This window comes from Magnolia sinica, chromosome 10, assembly GCF_029962835.1.
Source record: "Magnolia sinica isolate HGM2019 chromosome 10, MsV1, whole genome shotgun sequence".
Classification (NCBI taxonomy): domain Eukaryota; kingdom Viridiplantae; phylum Streptophyta; class Magnoliopsida; order Magnoliales; family Magnoliaceae; genus Magnolia; species Magnolia sinica.
In genome coordinates this window covers 67,611,523-67,625,715 of record NC_080582.1, presented here as the reverse complement: position 1 = coordinate 67,625,715, position 14,193 = coordinate 67,611,523, and the positions used below count along the sequence as shown (strand labels likewise).

At 39.2% G+C, this 14,193-nt stretch overlaps 1 long non-coding RNA gene and 1 other non-coding gene across 3 annotated transcripts; both read right to left on the bottom strand.

The window, feature by feature from the left end:
- Positions 1–9,192: 9,192 nt before the first annotated feature.
- On the bottom strand, positions 9,193–9,263 carry LOC131217979 (small nucleolar RNA Z267). The gene has a single exon (XR_009157559.1). It is a non-coding gene; the product is annotated as a small nucleolar RNA Z267 (small nucleolar RNA).
- Positions 9,264–10,163: 900 nt separating this feature from the next.
- LOC131216912 (uncharacterized) lies at positions 10,164–13,539 on the bottom strand. Of its 2 annotated transcripts, XR_009157112.1 has the most exons (5): positions 13,275–13,539; positions 12,896–13,052; positions 12,204–12,461; positions 11,961–12,057; positions 10,164–10,366 (listed from the first exon to the last, which is right to left on the bottom strand). It is a non-coding gene; the product is annotated as an uncharacterized LOC131216912 (long non-coding RNA). The 2 variants fall into 2 exon arrangements; XR_009157111.1 differs by lacking the exons at positions 10,164–10,366; positions 11,961–12,057 and having other exon boundaries at positions 12,085–12,461.
- Between the last annotated feature and the right edge of the window lie 654 nt (positions 13,540–14,193).

Sequence of the window (14,193 nt, the reverse complement as noted above, 5' to 3'; positions counted from 1 at the left end):
GCCTCCTTAGATAGCTTAAGAGCACCATCAATACCTATGTACTTGCATCCTTTTGCCTTAAGCACACCAAGAGAAATCAGATTCTACTTCAAATCAGGAACGTGCCTGACATCAGTCAAGGTACGCTCCACCTCATCAAACATCTTGATGTGCACCGAACCAACAGACACAACATTACAAGCAATGTCATTGCCCATAAATACCTGTCCACCATCGTACTCCCTGTAGCTGGTGAACCAACTCCGATGAGGAGTCATGTGAAAAGATGACCCTATGTCTACAATCCACTCGCTCTTACGATTATTGTATGACCGTCTGATCGTAAACACAGACAAAATATTACCATCACATCCACTCGATCCATCTGACGTCACAACATTGGGCTCTTTGTACGAAGCCTCAAAATCTTCTCTTTTCGATTTAGGATTTTCACAATCCTTCTTCACATGTCCTTCCTTCCCACAATTCTAGCACTTTACCTTTCCTTTGCCCTTGCCCTTGGATTTGGATCTAGAACCTGAAGAACCTATACCTTGTTCAGAATTCCTACCCCTTGTAAATAGTGCATCAGAAGATATCCCCATGTCGCCGTTTAGCTTTCTCATAGCCTTCCCTTGAAGGGTTGAGATAACGGTGTTGACACTAAGGATTTTCTTCGTGCTGCACATAGTGTCCTTGAATGACTCATACGACGCCAGAAGAGAATTCAACAACATACATGTTTGTTCTTTATCTTTCATTACTTCCTCCATATCCAACAATTTGCAAACTAATTTATTAAAGTTGCTGATGTGAGCCTCCAGATCTCCACCCTCTGCCATCTTGAAGTTATACCACTGCCACTTCAAGTGTAGGCGATTTTTTCAGAAATTTTTCACATAGACATCCTCTAACTTCGCCCATAACTTAGCCATAGTTTTTTCCCTTATGACGTTGTAGAGAACTTCATCCGTAAGACATAAACGGATTGATGATAATGCCTTTTTATCAAGTGTATTCCATTTATCATCAATCATAATAGACTTTCACTCCTCAAGAGTACCATCTTCGCCTTGCTTGATTAAGGAACTCATCATCTTGATCTTCCATAATTCAAAATTATTTTTCCCTGAGTACTTCTTAATATCATACGTAGTGCTTGCCGTTATTACTAATCTCTTAGATTTAGATTTGCGCCCCAACGATTGCTTTGATACCACTTGTTGGGATTTTTGCTGCAGAATCACACAGATCTAGATATAGGATAGCAATCCAATGACACCAAGCACACAAGATAACACAAAGTTTTAACATGGAAAACCCTTACGGAAAAAACCATGGCACAAAGCGACAGATGTTCACTATGAAAATAGAAATTACAAAGAGAGAGGACTTACCCAATTCGAACAACCTCGAATCTCACCCTTGCTACACCCTTTGATAACCCTAAAACCCTTTAGAATATCTTTAGCCTTAGAATACTTTAGAATAGTCCTAGGGACCCCTATTTATAGTTTAGGAAACTTCACTTTTACACCCTTGCGAAACTGCCTTAGATTTCCACAATCCGCACAAGATCCGTACTCGAATCTGCGTAACCTCGACTAGTCGAGCCAAGGCCTCGATTGGTCGAAGGGCACCCTCGATCGGTCGAGCCTGACCCTCGATTGGTCGAGCAGTTCGGACACCCAAAACTTGTACTCGCTGGACTTCGAGTCGAGATGGCCTTGACTAGCCTAGTGACCTGCTCGACCGGTCGAGCAGCCCACTCGACCGGTCGAGTAACCCAGAAGATTTAAGACATCTTCTCTGACAACATTTTGGCTAAGCAATCCATGCAAGCGTGTCTGAGAGTTTCTAAGAAATGAAAATAGCATTTTTAATATCTTTATGGGATTTACTGTAAAATTTCTCAAAAATGTGGATTTTACCAAAAGGTTCCTTGAGGACCTTTATTATTTCTTTAAAATAAAGTAAACAATCCACAATTCTAGCCCACGCCACATGTGTCAGACATCCAACTTGTATAGCACATTCACACCAACTTTTTTATTTTTTATTTTTATTTTTATTAGATGAGCTAAAAGTACAGCGGATCCAATCATTAGGTGGGTCTTGAAATTGCGGTTTAGACTGCTGTAATAGAAGTATGGAATAGTTCAAGAGTCCTAGAGGAGGATGAATAGGGCTTTTCGCTGATTATATCAATTTAAAACTTTATTGCCTAACTTAAACTGATTTGCAATTGAACTAAGTGTTGAGGGTCAAATATTGCATATTAGACCCCAGTTATTACTTGGATTCATGAACATGATACCGTTTAACGCCATATTTTAATTGTGTTTGTGATGCAAGGTGTATTTAGGAGCCTGGACTGAAAAAAGGACACTAAAAGCATGGATTTAATGCTCAGAAGTCACCAAGGTAAGGGACGGACCCCAAGGGACTGAGATCGAAGCATTTACACACCAAAGATCCGAGAAAATCAAGTGGTGGGATTTAAACAAGCCTGAAAGTCATCCTGAATGCAAGAACACAAGGTTCTCGCCATCCGTTTAGCTCAAAACTTTATATATGGCCTGAGGACCATAAATTAACTATACACGTCAATTTTCAGTCATTGGATCCCTCTATAAGTGGACCAACAGACAGATCATCCCACATATCAGCGATTTGGGGCCTACCTGACATCTGGATATGCCCCAATTTTGTTCTCAACCCCTTAAATGGGACGACAAAGAAAATGGATGGAGCGGATTTCTCACAGGAATCATAGTGGACCTGCACGTGCACTTGCAATGCACCGGACGGAGAGTCCGGTCAACATAAGCTGACCCATCTCCTCTCTCTCCTCTACACAAGAACGGACAACGTCTTTATGCTGTCCATCTGTTTTTCACTAATGGGCCCCACCCATCATCCCTTTGTAATATCTGGACCGTCCATTGTGTCCAGGGGGGCTTAATCCTCGCCTAGGTGTCCTTATGTTCCCATGCATGCACACACGTGTAAATCGCGATCAAATGCAAGATGGATGGTGGAAGCAAAACATCACTGGACGCATCAAAACTCGACCAAAACCACCCCTTCCCCACTGATTTTTTGCCATAAATTCAATGGACGGTGTGGATTTCCCAACAGACGTTGATCATGAGCCCCATCAACGTCACAGCGTAAGTCTTGTTATGCAGGCTTTATTTCAACATCCGAAACCGACAATTTTCGGCCGATTACACGATCATGGTCGTTGATCGGATGGAAGATCTAATTCGTTCATTGAGTAGGCCGTCAAAAACCCTCTTAGGGGACGTTATTTCTTTAGAAATAAAGAAAGGAAAGTGGAGCAGATCTGATCCGTTCTTTGGTGCGTAAAACAGGGGGCGTGGCTTGTTTTTTGCGTAAAGAAGGCTTTCACACTGCCTTTTGTGCGTAAGTTCCAGCCGACTCTCTCTCAGTCTCTCCACCGACATTCCTACTATTTCCACTGCTATAAAAAAGAGACAGGAAAGAAGAGAGGGGGAACAATCCAATCAGTTGCTGGGAACGTCAGTTAGAGAGAGAGAAAGAGAATAATTTTAGAATTGTTTATTTGTTTTATTTACGGTCTTTTTATGATTCTTCCGAGATTTGGTCCAATCATGTTGGGCTAAACCTCTTAGCTATGGCTAAGAGGTGAAGCTTGTGGCGTGATGAGAAGATTCTATGGCTTGGATTATGTTGGTTGAACTACTTTGATGTTAGTTTAATTGTAAGGAATTACCTGTAGTTTTTAATGGTTTGTTGTGACTTACATTACAATGGATCTGCGATGGCTTTAAGTAATTCCTTTTCACCATTCTGATTATGCGGTTAGGAAGCCTTGTTGTTCACCATCACCCCTTGGACATGGTTGAGAATCCTTCCTAACATTCATACATCTTCTGATTGGTTGTGAATTGGTTTAGTTTTGTTTACTTTGTCTCATGGGCATGGTTTTGTGATGGAATCGACTCTAATTCTCATACCCTTCATCTCTTTGAAAATTAGTTCAGATCGAGCTTTAGTGATATATCTTCCAACTGGATGAAGATGGGACTCGAAGTCCAGTTGAGTTCATGAATCAAGCGTAGATTTCCCTAATCTCTACAAGTAGATCCTCTGAATCCCTAGTTTCTCACCTTAATTTCTACAAATTTTATATTAATATTTTCACTATTATTCCCTCATATTCAACTGATTTAGATTACATCTTATTCTAGTTATTTTCAGATAACATACAAGGTTCAGTCCCTGTGGATTCAACCTCGATCTTACCGAGATTATTACTACATCACAACCGTATACTTGGGGTGTGAACACTAAGCAAGGCAATGTAACTCTAAAGGCTTCCAAGCCAATAGAAGGTCCAATCACATAGGCTACTCAAGATATACAAATAAAGTAACTAGCCTATAACATTATGAACTTGTGTGTGGAATATGCTACCTATTAATCTTAAGCAATCATTCAATCATGTATAAATAATCAAGCATTCAAACTTATATTATCATGATTAAATAGATGTGTAAATGACAATTCCAAACACAAGGATGTATAGTGGTTCGGCTATATGCCTACTCCACTCCTGACAGCCGTAATATTCTATAGTGTCCCGGATTTCACTATCAATGGTTTTAAATCAGGTTCACCATAAACCTTTACGGCCCTACATAAAGGATTCTCCAATTTATGCTCTACACACGAGCAAAGGTCCTACACTAAGAATCTACATTTAGGCCCCACGGCCAAGGTCCCACACTAGGCGCCTACGTTTAGGCACACCGGCCAATATCTCACACTAGGCACCCATGTTTAGGCATACTGACCAAGGTCCCACACAAGGCACCTAAACGAGTTTGTGGATAACAAACTCTCAGCGTCAATCCTTCACAAGGAAGGAGGCTAACCTTTGGACTCTTAATAGTGACACTTACTTATCGGATTGAGTCCCTTTGTAGCTTGTCTTGGGTTACTTGATCTTCACTTTCTCATGCTTGAATCATCTCCTCGATGCTCTCTCGATAACGATGCTGCAATTTTCCTGTTGTATCAGCTTCACTATCAAGTACCTTAGATATGATGTTCCTATAAAGGTAACCAAGGTAATAGGAGTGGGTTGAATCTCCTATTAAATGTTATGAGTGGATTTCCGAAGAGATTCAACTAATGGATGTTCTAGAGTATCATAGAGACAGGATTTCCCAATGGGTTTGATCTTTGTACTCTAAAACAGGCTAGAGATCAAGTTCTTCATAATAGGAGCTTTGAATGCTCATTGAAGTAAGAAATCACAATGACGGAACATGAATCTCGTGTAGATAGAGTCTAGGATGAGTGAGATAAGCTTGAGATATATTAGAGACTCTGAAATGCCTAAATCCACACTTTCCATAAAGTTCCGGGTCCTATATTTATAAAGAAAAAAGTCCTAACGGATCTATAATGACTACTTTTTGGTTTTAAAGAGTGAACCTTCGGTGGCACCGAATTACAGTCGGTAGCACCAAAATATCACTCGGTGGTATCGAATTAAATCCTGAAGTTGCTGGATGAAATTCGTTACTTTCGGTGGCACCGAAAATTTGTACTTCGGTGGGACCAAAATTCCAATCAATGGTACCGAATAAATTTGGAATACCGTTGGACTGTTTTGGGTACTTTCGGTGGCACTGAAGGTGCCATTCTCCAATTGAATTGGGATAGATTTTCCTGTTTTAAATTCTTGTCCTTTAAATCATTTAACGACTTGAAACTTCCTAAAGCCAAGTCTAGAAGGGTAGAAAATACAAACTTAGAATGGATTGAATAGATGATCTAAGTGAGTTTTCTTATTTGGGTTAGGATCATCTTTAGGTAAGATTAAGATCATAGAAGCTTCTTTGTACTTTGAACTTGTAGCTTGGGCTTTTACTCCAGTTGTATCGTTGGTTTGCATTTGCCAAGGACCCATCCGACTACTTGACACAATTAGTCACGTGATTGACAAACATGTGTGCACCGTGAGTGTACTAATAGGTCTATCCATCCAAAAAAATATAAACCGTTAAAAAAAAATAATCCCAATTCAAGTGTATCCCATCTTATCATCTGATTGGCTAGATATATTGTTCATCCTATCACCATGGCGGGATGCATATGATGGACGGACGCATTAGATGTTATATGCATATCATGTGCTCCCATGAGTCCTGACTTTTACTACTTTTTTAAAGAAACATTGAATATGAGCATTTAAAAAAAATAAAAAAAATTCATTCCTTAAAAAGTACTTCCATGTAATTTCTAGTGGTGGTGGAGGTATTATTTGGTAAAATATTGATTGCTTATGAATTTTGCGGTAAAAATCTTAAATTTTATTCATGTGTGTAAGACATACAACCCATGCCAAAAACATGGGTCATACCATGATGATTTCCTGCTGCGAAAATCACGCTGATTCATTCAGTACACCTTTTATTAGACCACTGACCGTCCATTGATTCAGAGATGTGGCCACCTGATCTGTGGATGATTTCACCCCGAGGTAATCTTTCTGGTGTGGCCCATCTTTTACATGGTTAAATGTTCTTCATGGCTGTGACTTCGATGCAAAAGATGGCTTTGTATTTGAAAGCTCATACAAAGCGCTGTGCATCATTATTCTGTGTATATAACGTGAGTAGCTAATGGTGATAGACTGAGGGAAGATAACCTCATTTCAATGGTGAGTTCTTGGCATCAATTCCCAAGTGGGGTGTGGCTAACAATGGCGCTTATGCGATGCAAATCAAGGGAGGAAACTGTTTTCTTTTTCTATGGCCCACCAAAGTTTTGGATCAAAGTAAAAAATTGGGTCCTGTGGGTTTCATGGGCTGCTGCATCACATGAACCGTTCAGATTTTGGACTCACGTCGTGTATGATAAGCGCTTAAAAAGTTCATGAGGTGATGCATCAGACATGCAAACCCAATGAAGATGGACACAGAATCGGTAGTGCGGTTGAAGATGCCTGATCTAAACTGTCCAAAATATAGGTCCCATTGTCCAAGAAGTCTCTTGGAATGACCCAATCCTTTATTGGTCAAATCAATACATTTGAATATTAACCTCATCGGTCTCATCAGTATTATACCAAATTCCATCATTCGAATCACCTTGTGTACATGCGTGCGAAGCATTACTCTTATAAGGATCCCATATTTCCAATTTCAAAGAGAGTTTACTTTGATGCCAGTACAAGAAAACTGGCCTTTACCGGCGGTCAAAACCGCCGGCAAAGGCCCAGAAATCCGCCAGTAAATCCTTTGCCCGTGGTTAGCTAACAGCCGGTAAAGCCTCGGTCGGTAAAGGCTTTACCGACGGTCAGGACCTTTACTGACGGTTGTGCTGGACGCCGCTAAATCGTCACTTTTTTGCTACAAACCAGAAACTTTGTCAAAAGCTATGGATTAAATCCGTAGCTATAGAGCAGCGGCCGACAAACCGTAACCACACAGAAAATCTTTCTTATCAAAAAGTAAAAAAGAAAAAAAAAAAAAGAAAAAAAAGAAAATGTGACCCACATGTATCCTAGTAGTCTAAGCAACTAACATACCTTGGTTAATGTCAATGATCTCCTTGTTGCCAATGATTGCCATTGTTTCCAAGGGATTGGTTTCTTCTGTCGATCTTTGGTGAGCTGTGTAGCAGTAAAAGGCATCAGCACCAATTAACAGTTAAAATTAACTCACACTCTAAATCACCACCTGTGAGCGGAGGTTCTCTATTTTGTCTACCAGAAGCTCAATCTTCTCACCATGGTCCAGAACCTGCACAAAGGGAGATTACAATGGGTTTATGTTGTTCGGCACATCACAAGATTTAAATAATTTGGGGGCTTCAAAAGACAGGGCTGCATGGAGGACACTAATCTTGGCATTTGGGTGGCCCAAGGAAAAAGATTTTCCTAACTGCACAAAAAATAAATCCAATATATTCAAATTGAATGTTATACATACACTAACTGCACATTGAAATATTACCATCTCTAAAGAGTTACATTCCAACAGAGAAGCACAAGGATAGAAGCAAAATTGGCAAATCAGGTAACCATACTTGACCTGACCAATTCCAACCAGAGGGTCAGCCCAAGCCCAATCCAGCTTAAAGAGGACCGAACTGCAATTTTATATTCATGAAGTAGCACACATTAGCAGTTAAAATTAGCTCACACTCCAAATCACCATTCATTGTGTTTTAGACCGCCAAACAATGATTGTTGATTTGTCGGGAAGTTGTTCCATGCAGTCCCACTTTGCAATGTGGTGAAAACAAGCTGGCTGGTTCCAGAATGTGATGAGACATGTTCAGAGTCAGTTCAAAGAACACGAGATGCAGATATTCATATAGAATTCTATAAATAAAAAGTATCTACTACATAGCTTGTAATGATACACATGATAAATTACAACTTTTAGCTATTCAGAAATCCAGATTGTCCAAGTTGCTGACCCAATTGTAGATGAAGCTATACATCACTGTCAGATCTTGTGGGTTTGGTGATATCATAGGTCCCCACAAAAGAAAAGAAAACTAAGGGAAAAGCGATATAGCTTTTGATTACTTGCTGTCACCAACAAAGTCAATGAAAACCACATCATCTTCAATTAAAAAACAATCAGTCGGTGGCCAAATATCAAGTTATGAGCTTACCAAGCAATATCAAGAGCAAATCTCAGAGCTTTAGAAGGCTATAGACGTCCTTTCTTTTGAAGGTAATTCACCAAATATCCCTGAAATCCACGGAAGTACAAGAATCCATGTGGTTTAATGACATACATAAATGTTACCTAGACAATGCAGTCTTCAAAATAATATTTTAAGTGATGCCATATGTATTATCAACATCGATGTAAACAAGTAAAATGCATGGGGAAACTGCAATAGAATGGAATTATGGGACAACTCAAAGAAATCAAAAAATTTAGACACGAAAGAACACTACCAAGCGAACACACTTCTTGTTGTAATTAACGCGAGAAGATAGCCAAGGCATGTTGATAAAGCCTTATATTCAAAATCTGCATAAAAAGCAAACAAATCACGGGCACAAATATTTCTAAAATAAATGTGAATTGTTATAAATAGAGTTCTAGTAATAAAGCCTCCATTCTTTAAGTTGAAAGCAATCATCTGAAATTGAGTAGAGAATAATTAAGAAAAAAATAAAGATAAATAGACATGCCTCTGATCATATTTTTTTCATAGTTATAACTCAAAAGTTTATTTAAATCCATCATAGGCACTTCAAATAATTCAAGCGCAAGCTTGGAAATATCATCCACACCTAGATCCATAGCTCAATTGGCAGAGTGAGTGGAGATACCTCGTTTCAACACTTGAGGTCTTGGTATCGATCCCTAGTGGGGGTGGCTAACTTGGAGTGTGTGTACTAACATGGGTGTGTACTAACAAGCTAACGAAATGCGTGTAGCTTCTGTGCACTTGAGATATTCCCAATTGCATTGCTTACAGAAGGGAAGCAGTCTAGGGACAAAGCAAAAAATCAGTTATTAGTCAAATGTATAATCCTCTTAGCATTATATCATTAAATGAAATGCAGACAGAATTTTGAACTTCACCCCCATGAATGCTGATGAAGTCATCATCTGAGTCAGACTCCTGAATACTAACAGAGTCAAACCACGATTCCTTTTGGCATATTATTGCAAGCATAAAATATTTTAGAATCGAGCCTCTACTTCCATTTTCAATATCTTGGGTCAATAATTCATGAGAGTGGAGAGATTGAGAAGGATGTTTGCCCATAGAATTCTAACATTAAAAAATGGAGATGTGCCCTTGGAGTTTTATATGACCGCCGTGTACCACTCAAACTGAAAGAGAAATTCTATAGGATGGTTATAAGACCAAGCATGCTTTATGGGACAAAAAGTTGGGCAACTAAGGAACAACACGTCCATAGGACGTGTGGCGCTAAAATGAGGATGTTGATATGGATGAGTGGCAAGACAAGGAATGATAGAAATAGAAATGAATGAATTGGAGGGAACTTAGGGGTATCACTAATAGGTAACAAGATGAAGGAAAGTACACTTAAATGATTTGGTCATATGCAACAGAGACCAAGGACTGCAAATAATGATAGAAGTCCTAATGCATTGGAATCACCATAAAAGTCATGATGTTAGGCAGGCAACAGGTCAGTTAGCTTTTGCCAAGATACTAATAAAAAGAAGCCAATGCCAAAGATGATAATGAGTTTAACAAATAACTATATTCTAAAATAATAAATAAATATTGCATCATCATCAAAATCAACAAAAAAAAAAAAAAAACTCACCTCACTTCCAGCAACTGTTTCCAACGCTTTGTGTAAACCATCTGTGTCCTGACCACATCATTGCAAAGTCAACAACATTTGGGCTCGGCATAGATCCCTGTCATATGAAATAGTTTGTTGTATTGCAGACATATATGCATCAATTAGAAACACACTAGCTCGTTCTTGGACTCGCATTTCTTGTCGAACAAAATTTATTCTTGATAACCACCACAATCAGAACCAAACAAGGTTCTTCTCAAATCATAAATCAACACAAATTAACAGAAAGAAGATCAATAAAAAGAGAGGTTAAAGAGTAATGCTCAAGGATCAAAGGGCCTTACCTATGAGCAATCAATGGTGAATCCGAATGCATTGCAAATACCGCATTGCATACGTCCTTGAAAATTAATAAGACCTGCTTTTCCTCAAAATGCCCTGCTCCTCTGTTCTCTAGCAAATTAATACTGCTTCGATGAAGGACCCACATCATGTGCAAGATAAACACGAGAATTAATTTTGAACAAGAGCAAAGATGGCAGAAACTATCTAATTAATTTTGAAAAAGATAAACTTCCAACATACCTCATTTGCCACAGGAGATGTCTGATCCTTTGTCAAATATAAATGCAAGAAGCACGTGCTTAAACTCTTCATATGATTCCTTAATAAAAATAAATAAAAGAATTCTGATTTTCTAAACCATGGAGCTACAAATTGGGATCACCTAATGGGTGACTTAGATCTTGCACAATCCTGTCTTTCTCCGCAAATTGTCACATATTTCAGAGCTATGCAGAAGGTGGGCCACACCATGAAGATTACAAGGATTAGAATGGATGTTGGTTCACTCAACAGGTGGGTTGTCCATTCAATATAAATGGACAGCCCGTGATCTAACTCAATGTAATGGTGAACCCACTTAACAGATGGATAGGCCAATTTTCATGCCAGGTAATTGTCATGGTTTGGTCTCCCTTTTCCACAGCTAGACATCTGATGCATGTGCTAGAATGACAGGGCTCCAAGTGAAAAGTTCACAAATGAGAATAATTACCCCATGTTTACTCTCTTTATAAACTACATGAGTTCTATGTACTTGGTTCCAAACTTGAAAACAAGCTAAGTAACTAAATTTTTGTATAAATTGTATGAAGTTGTGATATGGACATAAATGTAAACCAACCTAAGCTTATCATGGATTAAACATAATTAAAGGAAAATTATCTTTTAAACCAATAAAGTTACGTCTTATGTGTAGTTTATCTGAATTTGTAATTGGAAAACAGATGTAAGTTAAAACAACCTTTTCAAAGACTAAATATTATTACAGAAAAACTTAGCTTTCAAATATCTTATCAAACCCAAGTTGAAGACAAACAGGATTTCAACAAGTCCACACATGATAAGTGAGAGATATGTGCATTCCTAAATTTAAACCAGGAGAACCCACCAATGCACGATAGATAGCCCCTTGAAGGCAGAGTTCGCCGCGAATTATCATATCACATCGTAAAATCAGTGCATTAACAAGTTCAATGACCTACACATGAAGTATAAAGCAAATTGAAAGAAGAACCATGCCATCCAAGCAACAGTTTTCAATTTTCTAAATAAAGAATAAATTGCTATATTAAAATAACAACCACATGAACCAGACCTTGATGTTTGATTGCCCAACATCACAAACTGCTAACACATTTTCTACATTGCCGGCATGCTCCAGAGGAACCTGATATACTTGTTTTCCTCATAGGCTGGAGAAGAAAGAGGCGACAAATTTAACAATTTTTATAACTATTTTCTGGTGCACTCATTTACAACTTAAAATCTGGAATTTTGAAAGGACAGTCAGATATAAAATGCCAGATATGAGCAAAATAAAAGAGTACTATCTAAGAACCTGAGACACCGTTTGTAAGTTTAGGAAGCAGGGCTTTCTAGTATATAAAGAAATGGCCCGACCAGACAAAAGTATCTACGCTGCCATACAGCTTCCCTATTTCCCACACCCTATAGAATAGTGGAAGATGGTTAGAGAACTCAAACCAACAATATATTTCTTTGAAAGGAAATGTGAAAAATAGACCTTCCATGCAAGAGCAAACAACCACCCTCAAAATCAGCTTGATTCCAAGGTTTAGGAAAATCCGAGTTCTCACTGTCATCATTCTGAAAGATCTTTACAACTTGCAAGTCTTGTTGATGGATAGAGAGGATATTCTGATCGAATCTATATGATAATGTTAAACATAAAAGATTAGAGCTAGAGATTAAGATGCTGTCACCAAACAACGGTTTATGCAGAAAAGATAAGTGAAGCTGGCAATTAAATCAAACCAGAAGATGAAAATCCAAACACCAAATTCAAAATTCAAAAAAATAAAAATAAATATGGTCCCTACTGGTACACAATAAAGACAGTAGCTAATCCATGGTTTGAAGACCACCAACAATTAAAAATCAACCAAACTGATGCAGAACCAAATGCAATAATCACAAGGAATACTTCCTATTTTCTAATATAGATTGTCAAATCAATAAACAGTGTCAAAGGAAAATTCATTCAAAATAAAGTGTTTTCTGGAATATTACCTATCAACAGTTTTCCCAATTTCACCACCCAGTGAATATACCTCATGTACCAGTTGAGATTTTGCAGGTCCTCCCACTGCAGGATTGCAAGGCTGGAATTTGATAGTTGTTGAGAATTCTTATTTGAATCGAAGATAATATGAAGATGCCACTCAATCTACAACCAAAAATGTCGAAAATCGTTCAGAAGATATCGTTCAATTTAAACCCAATCACTTTCATCAGGAGAAAACCTCATCCTAAAACCCTAATTTCCAGCAGAAGCATGGGAAAAGAGCGTGAATCAGACCAAAAGCCCTAATCCTAGGAGGGAGAGAGAAAGGGAAGGGAAGGGAATAGAATCCAAAGCCCTAAACCGCGGAGGGGTTTAGATCTGTACCTGTTTGCAGTGAGTAAAAGGACCAGATATGGCCGGACCTGGTGCTCTGATCGTGCAGGATGGACAAGCAGTATAATAACTGCGGTCTTAGGTTTGTGCTAGAGGATGGAAGAGAGAGAGAGAGAGAGAGAGAGAGAGAGAGAGAGAGAGTGTCGGCGATGGGTTTGAGTGTGGAGAGGGAGAGACAGAGAGAGGTAGAGAGAGATTGAACAGAGACGGAGAGGTGCAGAGAGAGAGAGAGAGAGAGAGAGAGAGAGAGAGAGAGAGAGCGCAAGAGGGAGAGTGAGAGGGAGAGGGAGAGGCAGAGGGAGATTGAGTGGCGGAAATGAAATTAGGGCTGTGGAATTTTTTTTAATAGGGCCCTTTTCTAGCGGCCGTTAGAACTAGCTGCGGGCAAAGGTTAGCCCCATCGGTCGGCTATGCTTGTTTTTCTTGTAGTGTGCTCTGGCAGAAAATGATGGTTTACATGAATGAATGAGTCACACAAGTAATGTAAATCTAGCCTTTCAAACATGGGACCCACACTAGATAGATTATAAACCCAACATTGGATGAATTGAACGGCTCTAACTTTCGATCAGGACACTTGTTTATTTGATTCAGAGCACGGATTCCTATGATCCTTAAGGGCCTACTTGGCCAGGTGAATCCCATGGTATTAGGAGGGATGTGATCAATTTTAAGGTAATTATGACACCATCAGTGGATTGCTGGGAATCCCATGGGATGGCCTAATCCCGGGACACGATCTGGAAGTGTATTTGGGACGGCACCTCTGTCCGGTGGGACGTGGGCCGTATCCCGGGATCTCCTATAGTCTGGCTTGTTTGGCTAGGTGTGAAATTGCAACAATCCCTCAGGGCCCGTTTGGCCGGGTGGATTGGAAGGGATTGAATGGTGTTAGGGTGGATGGCATGGA